Raw genomic sequence first — 12,527 nt, forward strand, 5'->3', positions numbered from 1 at the left:
AACTGGGGCCAAGCCAGAAGGGCATTGAGAACTGCTCTCAATTCCAGAATGTTTATTGGTAGGAGACTCTCCTCCTGATTCCATTGTCCCTGAGCCTTCAGAGAATTCCAGACAGCGCCCCAACCTAGTAGGCTGGCGTCTGTTGTTACAATTGTCCAGTCCGGCCTGCTGAATGGCATCCCCCTGGACAGATGTGGCCGAGAAAGCCACCATAGAAGAGAATTTCTGGTCTCTTGATCCAGATTCAGAGTAGGGGACAAGTCTGAGTAATCCCCATTCCACTGACTTAGCATGCACAATTGCAGCGGTCTGAGATGTAGACGTGCAAAGGGTACTATGTCCATTGCTGCTACCATTAAGCCGATCACCTCCATGCATTGAGCTACTGACGGGTGTTGAATGGAATGAAGGACACGGCATGCATTTTGAAGCTTTGTTAACCTGTCTTCTGTCAGGTAAATCTTCATTTCTACAGAATCTATAAGAGTCCCCAAGAAGGGAACTCTTGTGAGTGGAAAGAGAGAACTCTTCTTTTCGTTCACCTTCCATCCATGCGACCTTAGAAATGCCAGTACTAACTCTGTATGAGACTTGGCAGTTTGAAAGCTTGAAGCTTGTATCAGAATGTCGTCTAGGTACGGAGCTACCGCAATTCCTCGTGGTCTTAGTACCGCCAGAAGAGCACCCAGAACCTTTGTGAAGATTCTCGGAGCCGTAGCCAATCCGAATGGAAGAGCTACAAACTGGTAATGCCTGTCTAGAAAGGCAAACCTTAGATACCGGTAATGATCTTTGTGAATCGGTATGTGAAGGTAAGCATCCTTTAAATCCACTGTGGTCATGTACTGACCCTTTTGGATCATGGGTAAAATTGTCCGAATAGTTTCCATTTTGAACGATGGAACTCTTAGGAATTTGTTTAGGATCTTTAAATCCAAAATTGGCCTGAAAGTTCCCTCTTTTTTGGGAACCACAAACAGATTTGAGTAAAACCCTTGTCCTTGTTCCGACCGCGGAACCGGATGGATCACTCCCATTAATAAAAGATCTTGTACGCAGCGTAGAAACGCCTCTTTCTTTATTTGGTTTGTTGACAACCTTGACAGATGAAATCTCCCTCTTGGGGGAGAGAATTTGAAGTCTAGAAGGTATCCCTGAGATATGATCTCTAACGCCCAGGGATCCTGGACATCTCTTCGCCCAGGCTTGGGCAAGAGAGAAAGTCTGCCCCCCACTAGATCCGTTCCCGGATCGGGGGCCCTCGATTCATGCTGTCTTAGGGGCAGCAGCAGGTTTCCTGGCCTGCTTGCCCTTGTTCCAGGACTGGTTAGGTCTCCAGCCTTGTCTGTAGCGAGCAACAGCTCCTTCCTGTTTTGGTGCAGAGGAAGTTGATGCTGCTCCTGCTTTGAAATTACGAAAGGAACGAAAATTAGACTGTCTAGCCTTAGGTTTGGCTCTGTCTTGAGGCAGGGCATGGCCTTTACCTCCTGTAATGTCAGCGATAATTTCTTTCAACCCGGGCCCGAATAAGGTCTGCCCTTTGAAAGGTATATTAAGCAATTTAGATTTAGAAGTAACGTCAGCTGACCAGGATTTTAGCCACAGTGCTCTGCGTGCCTGAATGGCGAATCCGGAATTCTTAGCCGTAAGTTTAGTTAAATGTACTACGGCATCTGAAATAAATGAGTTAGCTAACTTAAGGGCTTTAAGCTTGTGTGTAATCTCATCTAATGGAGCTGATTCAAGTGTCTCTTCCAGAGACTCAAACCAAAATGCTGCTGCAGCCGTGACAGGCGCAATGCATGCAAGAGGTTGCAATATAAAACCTTGTTGAACAAACATTTTCTTAAGGTAACCCTCTAACTTTTTATCCATTGGATCTGAAAAGGCACAGCTATCCTCCACCGGGATAGTGGTACGCTTAGATAAAGTAGAAACTGCTCCCTCCACCTTAGGGACCGTTTGCCATAAGTCCCGTGTGGTGGCGTCTATTGGAAACATCTTTCTAAATATCGGAGGGGGTGAGAACGGCACACCGGGTCTATCCCACTCCTTAGTAACAATTTCAGTAAGTCTCTTAGGTATAGGAAAAACGTCAGTACTCGCCGGTACCGCAAAATATTTATCCAACTTACACATTTTCTCTGGTATTGCAACTGTGTTACAATCATTCAGAGCCGCTAACACCTCCCCTAGTAATACACGGAGGTTTTCCAGCTTAAATTTAAAATTTGAAATATCTGAATCCAGTTTGTTTGGATCAGAACCGTCACCCGCAGAATGAAGCTCTCCGTCCTCATGTTCTGCAAATTGTGACGCAGTGTCTGACATGGCCCTAATATTATCAGCGCACTCTGTTCTCACCCCAGAGTGATCACGCTTACCTCTTAGTTCTGGTAATTTAGCCAAAACTTCAGTCATAACAGTAGCCATATCCTGTAATGTGATTTGTAATGGCCGCCCAGATGTACTCGGCGCTACAATATCACGCACCTCCCGAGCGGGAGATGCAGGTACTGACACGTGAGGCGAGTTAGTCGGCATAACTCTCCCCTCGTTGTTTGGTGAAATATGTTCAATTTGTACAGATTGACTTTTATTTAAAGTAGCATCAATACAGTTAGTACATAAATTTCTATTGGGCTCCACTTTGGCTTTAGCACATATAGCACAGATATCTTCCTCTGAATCAGACATGTTTAACACACTAGCAAATAAACTAGCAACTTGGAAATACTTTTCAAGTAATTTACTATAATATGAAAACGTACTGTGCCTATAAGAAGCACAGAAAAAGTTATGACAGTTGAAAATTAATAAACTGAAAAGTTATAGCATCAAATCTTTGTAAAAAACACAATTTTAGCAAAGGATTGCTCCCATTAGCAAAGGATAACTAACCCTGATAGCAGAAAAAAAAAAAAAAAAAATACAGAAATAAAGGTTTTTTTTATCACAGTCAACTACAATCTCACAGCTCTGCTGTGAGTGATTACCTCCCTCAAAACAAGTTTTGAAGACCCCTGAGTTCTGTAGAGATGAACCGGATCATGCAGGGAAGACAATAAACTTCTGACTGAATTTTTTGATGCGTAGCAAAAGCACCAAAAAAGGCCCCTCCCCCTCACACATAACAGTGAGAGAGATCAGTAAACTGTCATAAATTAAATAAAACGACTGCCAAGTGGAAAAAAATAGTGCCCAAAACATTTTTTCACCCAGTACCTCAGAAAATTAAACGATTTTACATGCCAGCAAAAAACGTTTAACATTAATAAATTGAGTGTTATTAAAAAGCCTGTTGCTAGTCCCTGCAAATTAGGCTAAAGTTTTATGCATACAGTATAATTCCAGTGAAGTGCCATTCCCCAGAATACTGAAGTGTAAAATATACATACATGACAGCCTGATACCAGTTGCTGCTACTGCATTTAAGGCTGAGTTTACATTATATCGGTATGGCAGAATTTTCTCATCAATTCCATTGTCAGAAAATAATAAGCTGCTACATACCTCTTTGCAGATTAATCTGCCCGCTGTCCCCTGATCTGAAGTTTACCTCTCCTCAGATGGCCGAGAAACAGCAATATGATCTTAACTACTCCGGCTAAAATCATAGAAAAACTCAGGTAGATTCTTCTTCAAATTCTACCAGAGAAGGAATAATACACTCCGGTGCTATTATAAAATAACAAACTTTTGATTGAAGGTATGAAACTAAGTATAATCACCACAGTCCTCTCACACATCCTATCTATTCGTTGGGTGCAAGAGAATGACTGGTAATGGCAGTTAGGGGAGGAGCTATATAGCAGCTCTGCTGGGTGAATCCTCTTGCACTTCCTGTTGGGGAGGAGTTAATATCCCATAAGTAATGGATGATCCGTGGACTGGATACACTTAACAAGAGAAAAGGGGATTGTGAAATCAAGATTCTATAAAGCAATTTTGAGAGGAAACTAATTTTTTGGGGGGGATTTTAAGGTTAATATAGTTTTTAGTTTTTAATCTTAGCGATTGTGACACAAATGTCCTTTGGGGCCTGATATTTTTATATTTCTCATACTCTTCTTTATTTATTTTTCTCCTCTACACTTAATTGCCCCCAGCGGCCTGGTTATTTATTTATTTTTTTAATCATTTTTATTTATGAGGATTGCAAAGGTAATAACAGAAAGAAATATACATCTATACATAATGACGGCAGTCACCTGAACAAAAATTACATCATACCATAGCATAATAAGAACACAAATATAGACCATCTCTGAAAAAAAAAAAATACCTGTATGAAAGTCAACATTGAAAAATCAAACATGAAAGGGGAAAGCCATATTCGGCGCTATTAACTGTGCATAGATATATGTACGTCATTTTTTTTTCTTCATTTTAATAGTGTGATAGAATCCTCTAAAACACTATATGCCACTATTGGACCTAATAACACTTATGCTTCTAAGTAGAGGTATAGCATGTGAAATGGCCACTTTTGGGCCTTAGTGGAATTAGGTATGATTTGTATCTTTGTAGGGAGATCCAACTTGTAGGATATAAAATTGGTTATGTGATGTAAGATATGATAACAAGGTGGGACTTAGTGAACAGAACAGGATATAGTTTAGATACACTACCACACCTGAGCATAGCGATATATAGTTTTGGATTTCTCAAGGAAACATTGTTATATGTCTTCTACAATGAAGCGCTCATGGACTATTAGCTCTGGGACTATGCTAGGAACTATTATACAACAATACTTCCCCAAGTAGACTAAAAGTAGACAGATTGGTTTAAGACATTTTTTTTAAAACTAGGATTGTGGGGTAGAGAAAAAGCAAAATGTAACTGGCCATCTAGACATTAGATCTTATGATCCTTTATAAACTTGTGGACCATATCAATAAAATCCGGATCTTTTGCTGTGTTAAGTTTGAGTCTCTAATATGTTTCGGTTAACATGGTAGGTCTAGGTGCATATTATCAGCCACCTTAATCTAAACAGTGAGTTCAGAGTCACAAGTTAGAGGATCAGTTCAAGAAGGGAAATACCTAACCTACCCCTGTTTTCAAAATTTGGTCATCTGGGAAGTGCTGGTCCTGGCCCCGTTGGTGCGACCGAGAACAGTGCCATCACCCCTGAGAAGAGCAGTCCTCACAGCTCCCAGGCTCGTCTGATGTGTGTTCCACATATTGCAGATCAGAGGAATGAAAAATCGCCAGCCTCCCTGCGGTCACAGTATCAGCCCAGCATATCTGTTTCATCAGGGCTTACCCGATCTGCAGGTCCCGAGCAGTGAGCTCATCCACTCCTCCCTCTGTACCTCCACTAACCGAAGGCAAGGCCGAGGCTGGCGCAACTCTGGGTAGTGAAATCTGAATGCCTTGAGAAGTTGGACTCAGCGTACCTGTTCTGGAAGGTAAGTCCACCGGAGCGGGTATGGAGACAAGGTCGTTAGATAGGGAAATCATCACGTCCCCTGTTTTAAGACCCGAAGAGGGGCTGGGTGGAGCGTCTACTTGTGGTCGCTCCTCCGTTGCTGCACTACCACATGGTACAGCATGGGAAGCCTTCTTTAAGGCCTTTGTTGTGCTTTGCAAACCAGATGAGTCGGACTTGAGATCACCCTCATAATCCATTGCTGGTCGGTTTAGGGTTGTGAGGCGGGTTCCCTTTGCATGCCATGGAGATATGAGGAGCTGGCAGAGCTCCCTCTCTAAGCTTCGGTAGCTGTCATGTATTGCCTGAATCACTGTACGCTCCCACTTGTCCAGAGCCTCCATCTCTCTGGTGTAGCAGAGTAGTGCTGTTTTAAAGAGAAATTCCCTGCTTACTGCTATATTGTGAGAGTAGCGGGTTCCCACTTAAGATATTGAGTGTACTTAGGACACAGCTAGGTTTGGGGATGATGTAGAGGCTTCAGTGGTAGGGGAAGGCCTAAAATGAATAGTCGGTACTGAAGGCAAATTAGCCACAATCCAATCCAGAGCCCTATTTCTCAGGTCAGGTCGCCAACAGACAAGCCTCTCCACTATTTGGGGTTGAATACTGTCAGATCTTTTGGAGAAAAGTATTAAATTGTGGAGAAGGCTCAAGGAGCTGAAGCTCAGTGCGACCAGTAAGATGGTACAATTCAGTGCTTAATTTTTTACACACTTTTGTTTTTTTTTTCTCATTTTTTATTTATTTTCTGTTCTCCTCTTTCCTCAAACTTTGAAATAGTTTGACATTTGCCATCAGACTCAATAATTAATGGACACTGAACCCAATTTTTTTCTTTCGTGATTCAGATAGAGGATGCAATTTTAAGCAACTATCTAATTTACTCCTATTATCAAATTTTCTTCATTCTCTTGGTATGTTTATTTGAAAAGCAAGAATGTAAGTTTAGATGCCGGCCCATTTTTGGTGAACAATCTAGGTTGTCCTTGCTGATTGACAGCACCAATAAACAAGTGCTGTCCATGGGTCTGAACCAATAATTTGCAGGCTCCTTAGCTTAGATGCCTTCTTTTTCAAATAAAAATAGCAAGAGAACAAAGAAGAAATGATAATAGAAGTAAATTAGAAAGTTGCTTAAAATTGCATGCTCTATCTGAATCATGAAAGAAAACATTTGGGTTCAGTGTCCCTTTAAGGAAGAAGGAAAGTAGAAGAAGCGGAGTTTAAGAGGAGAATTGAGGGAGTTTGCAAATATTTAAATAAATCTAGATAGGGCTACCAGAGGATGGGTTTTTTTTCTTTGTTTTTTTTATGCACCCCCCCCCCCCCATTCAAAAACTAAGATTACCATATTTTTTTCTAATTTGGTCTTGTCTTATGCTACATATGTCTATTTTTGTTATTTGACTATGTGGAATGTATGTAAGGAATATCTTGTATAATTATAACATAAAATTATATATTAATGTTTTCTTTTATATAATGCACCGTAAAGAGGAATTCCTTACTCATCAAAATAAATTGGACCAAGGTCAGGCACTGGGCATGAAATGAGACTGGGATTACATCACTTAAATTAAGGTAATTACACAAAATATAAGAGTTGGGGGAAATTTGGTAAGATTGCTAAAATGGGAGGGAAAAATATAAATATGTTGTCGATTAATATAAATGGTGTGAATACAATTGAAAAAAAAAGACGTAATCTTCTAAAAGAGAGTGATACATTAAAAATATAAATAATATTATATGAATAGACAAATTTTAAAAGTGTTAAGAACCCAGACTCGTTAATTATAAATATGATAGAGTTTATTTTTTACACAAAAGATAAATGGTGTGTGTATTATCATTAGGAATCCCCTTGCAAGAAATAAGAGAGGATAAAGACAGCTCCTTGAGATACATGAACCTAGTAGGTTTATTAAATGTAAACATAACAGCAATTTTTAGTGTATGTATATGCCCCAAACAAAATCACTATTTAAAATATATATATATATATATATATAACTGAGAGAATATTGGATGTTATAAAGGGACATTAATAATAGGTGTGTTCACACCCCTTGCTCCTCTGGGAAATCTTCTATTTCACCAAAAGTAAAGGTTAATTAACTATTGAACAACTCAATGATGTATAATATATGAAGAATCCTTAAGTTGGATAATAGGAAATATACTATTTACTCCACCACACATAAGCAATATACAAGAACTAATTATATTTTATTAGATGTATCTAGTATATGCTTAACAACTAGATTTCAATTCCACCACATTACCCACTATGACCATGCAATAATAGAAATCTGATCTCATTAAAATCTAAACAAACATCTAAATATGGCGGTTAGATTATTTCTTATAGATAATGATGTAATAAATAAAATAAAATAAGATATGATTAAACAATATTTCCAAATAAATTATTCCTTATAGAATGTACACAAATGTGTTGTCAGATGATAATATAAAAAACAAAAACAAAAAATAATAATTGTTATAGTATGTAAAAAGAAAAAATAAGAGCTTTGAAAAAAAAATTCTCAACTGGAAAAAGAACATGTAGATAATATTAGGAATAAAGAATGTTTTAGTGATCTAAAGCAAAAGAAGAATTCAAATTCTATTTAAATCAAGATTACAAAAAAGAAGTCAAGATCTTGAATTTATGAAGGGAGAAATTAAGCAAGTAATATGTTGGCAAGAGCTATTAAAAAGCTGAAAAAGTAAAATAAAAACTGCTGAAATTGTATATTTACTCAATACAAAGACTGGAGGGAAAAATATTTATGTCGGTGATCAAATAGCGGAGATATTTAGAAGATATTATGAAACTTTCTATAACTTAAAACGGAAAAATATTTAAACAGCAGGGCTTGAATAATATAATTAAAACTTATTTAAACTATTTGAATTTACCTATGATTAATAAAGAGCAGAAAGACGCCATAGAAAAACCTATTGAATAAGAGAAAATAATTAGAGCTAATTAGACACTTTTCGTGACATCAAGTTTTGCTGGAAAACTTTGGGGCAACAATTTGAAACATTGATTAGAAAACACAGCAACTGGAACTTTTTGAGAATTTCTTATCCTCATGGACAATTAATCATTTTCTTTAAAAAAAATAATTAGTGCTATCAAAGAACTAGCAATAGGTAAAGCACCTGGACATGATGGCTTTACAATTAAATGCTATAAACCAGGGTTCAGCAACCTTGGCTCTCCAGATGTTTTAGAACTTTATTTCCCATGATGCTTAGGCAGCTTAAAGACACTTAAGCATCATGGGACATGTAGTTCTAAAACAACTGGAGCAACCTTGGCTCTCCAGATGTTTTAGAACTTTATGTCCCATGATGCTTAGGCAGCTTAAAGACACTTAAGCATCATGGGAAATGTAGTTCTAAAACAACTGGAGAGCCAAGATTGCTGACCCCTGCCATAGACTATTCCAAGAAGTTTTTAAAGCTGTTTATTTGTGCAAGTGAAGAAAGGATTTGTTCAAAAGAGATGTTAAAAGCTAACATCATAGTGTTACCAAAGGAGAAGAAAAAAATGAAAGTCTAGGAGTTTACAGAACAATTTCTTTATTAAATAATGATATTAATGTTTTCCAAAGATTTTACCTACTAGATTAAATAGAGTATTTTTAGAACTAATACATAAAGGAGAAGTAGGCTTTGTGGGCAGAAGGGAAGCAAGAGATAAAGCTGTTAGGGCATTGCAAATATTGAAGTATACAAGGAATAAAAAAATACAGTTAGTATCTATTTATCTATCTATCTGGTATTTGTAGAGCGCAAACCGTGAGGGCAGGGGCGTATTAAGGCATAGGCCAACAAGGCCGGTGCCTAGGGCAGCAGATTTTTAAGGGGCAGCAGAATTTTGAGTCCCTAGGGCCACTCTACTGAACTCAGGGCCGGGTGGCTAAATCAACCAATTACTAATTACTTAAATGGCTGGCCTGGCTATTGCTATCCTATGTGATTGTATGTGGGTGCATATGACGTGGTGACAGTGGAGGCGGAGCTCACTTGCGCAGCCTGGTCTGGACTGAGAGGGAATGCAGTATTCTTCCTGGCTCCACCTCGTGATTGAGACTCACACAGACTACATACACAGTGCAGTGTGCACTACAACGTGACCACTGCGAAACAGTATATGCCTTTCTCCCTTCAATACATCTTCATTAGGCATTAAAATACTTAAACGGATTAGTCACTAATTACTTGTACATTTACTGTTTGTCTATCTGTCATACATGCAAAGAATAAGTACCATATTTATTGCTGAATCTATACAACTATGTGACTTAAAACACAACTGAAAATATGTTGTATGTATTTAATACATTCAGAAACAATACAAGTATATACTTTATTATGATTGTATCATGTGACTTTATCCCCTAGGATACAATTCCTAAAACTATCATAACTACTGTTGTATTTTTTAAGTACTTTTAAAGGCCAGTTTGTATATTCATTACATATTTATCCAAGCAGATATTTTGCTTAAATAACTGTCAATCACTAAAGAAGATGTTTAAGGTTAAACAACTACCTACTGACAAACTATCATACAGTGAAGGATATTTTTTTCTGATATAAACACTTTAATCATCTGACTTGCAAAATAATGTCTTAATAAATATATATATATATATATATATATATATATATATATATATATATATATATGTGTGTGTGTGTGTGTGACCAGAGTGAATGTAAGCCCTGGTGAACATCTACTTAAAAAGACATTTTTTAAATTTTTTACACCCTGCCCCAAAAATATTAGGTCTAAAAAAAGTCCTTAAACCTGGGGTGGGGTGGGGGGGCAGCAGAATTTTGAGTGCCTAGGGCAGCACAAAACCTAAATACGCCCCTGCGTGAGGGTCTCAAGGCGCTAAGGACTGCTGAGTGTGGCAGGGAGATAGGGATGCAGTACAGTCGAAGAGCCAGGTCTTGAGGTCCTTTCTGAACTTTGTGAGGGAAGAGAATTGTCTGAGGTGCAGTGGGAGGGTATTCCATATAGTAAACAGGGTTTTTCAGTTTGAGAACTGAAAAGAAAGTATACACATATTGCACTCACAGACGTTTTTGTAATGTGATAGTATTAATGCTCTCTGGTTAAATCTTAACTTTTATTCAAAGTCGAAAAATAAGTGATGTGATAAAAACACATAAATGGGAATTTCTGAAAAATAATCCGGAGGGAAAGAGATATATACGATTTCACATTTGCGATGTTTTTATAGCACCGTGTAAATAGATTAAGCGTTTTTGGTAGTAAGCATAGGGTTAAATATTACCCTGATAATGCTCAACCCAATTTATAGAAACACTTGGGCTATTGCAAAACAGTGAAATGTGAAATTTAACTAGAAGGTGTTTTATTGAGTAAAGTGACCGATTACAGCATGCTTATATTCAAAGTAAAAGCGTTATGGTAAGCCAGTATGGGTTTAAGAACCCTTGCTACTATATTTTAGCCGAATAATTAATTATACTCTGATGCGATCACAATCCAGAGTGATTTACGCTGACTAGAACCATTTCCCCTTTAAATAATATAGTTATAATGTTCCCATTTAGCTATTAAAATAGATACACAAGTGGGGCGGGTCCGAACACCGACCAAGATGGCTGCTTTTCACTTAGGCTGAATTCTGGAGCTGAAGGAACCGTTGCCTAACGCTTCACAAGCATATGACTCAAGCTGTAAACTGTAATGGTTTTATAGTTTAATATACAGAGAACGGACACATATGTTTTTGGACTTTGAATTTCAGCCAGGCAGACCGGTTTAAGTGAGGTGCGCAGCGGAGGCCTAGCAATAGACCTGACTCCTCATTTACCCTCCCTAAGTCCTGATATGTCAGGAGTAACAGCCGTATGAGCTGTCTTGCTATATGGAAACGTAGTGTATACAACTATATGGAACTACCTGCCACCTATTATTGTTTTAAAGAGAGCAGCAAAACTGAATCCAGCTATGGCAGAGATATATCAAGCACTGCAGACTTTGCTGGATCAGTTCGAATTTCAGATGCGCAAAGTTATAACGGAGGGAATGAAACCCCTAACCCAGGGAACACCTACTAGTGAGCTGTTTGGCCGTGACAATAAAGGAGACAGCAGATTTGAAGCGGATACAGGCTTGCAGGGTCTAGAGAGGAACGGTGTCAAGACGGATCAGGTGCCAGAGCTCTATAGCCCATTACTTATGCACCAATCCTCACATACCGGAGCAACCCATAGCCCCGACCTTGCAGAGATCCTGGTGCGGCCACAGAGAGAAGTCAGCATGCAGTGGAAAATGCAGAGGCTACAGAGTTCTATGCCGCTCGTACTGATCGGCTCCATGCCAAAATCTGTTTATGACTCCAGTTGGTCCCATGAGGGGAGTAATGCGGGCAATCATGTAGGTCTGTACAGAAAGCCTGTTAAGTATACGGAGATCCGCAGTCAATTTTGGATGGCTCACGTAGTTTCAGGCCTGAGGAGATCGAGATTCGATAGAGACTCTTACAGTCGGTATGTATCTCTAGTGCAGCTGCCCCAACTTCTGTTTCCACGGTGGCCAATAAAGGTTGGAGTGGGCTAAAGAGAGTAATCTGGGACCCAGGGCTAATATAACACGCTGCAGATACGACCACCCGGTCGCTACAAGAACTTATTGCTGAGCCCTGGTTGATGAACCTGACCCCTGGGGAGGACATAACAGTAGGTTGAGTTAACAGGCAGCCACTTTCTATTTACTTCTAGAGGAAAGTGGTTAAATTTTATTTTAGACATTATGTCTGAGATACCTTTGATAGCTTATGACTACCTAATATCCACTGAAATATGGACATATATACATCTTGTCTACAGCAACTTTTATAAGCTAACCAAGTTTCATGTTATGGCGCCTGTATGTTATATGCATTGTCTCTGCTCACTGTTCTTTATTTTGTGTTCATCACCTCCCTGTATAGTACAATATCTTTGTCTCAATGTCCACAGGGTAACCTGTTAGGGTTAGTAACTGGTTTAGAGGGTCCACTGATAGGATGTTGTATTGTTTCACTAA

This window comes from Bombina bombina, chromosome 9, assembly GCF_027579735.1.
Source record: "Bombina bombina isolate aBomBom1 chromosome 9, aBomBom1.pri, whole genome shotgun sequence".
In the NCBI taxonomy this organism is placed as follows: Eukaryota; Metazoa; Chordata; class Amphibia; order Anura; family Bombinatoridae; genus Bombina; species Bombina bombina.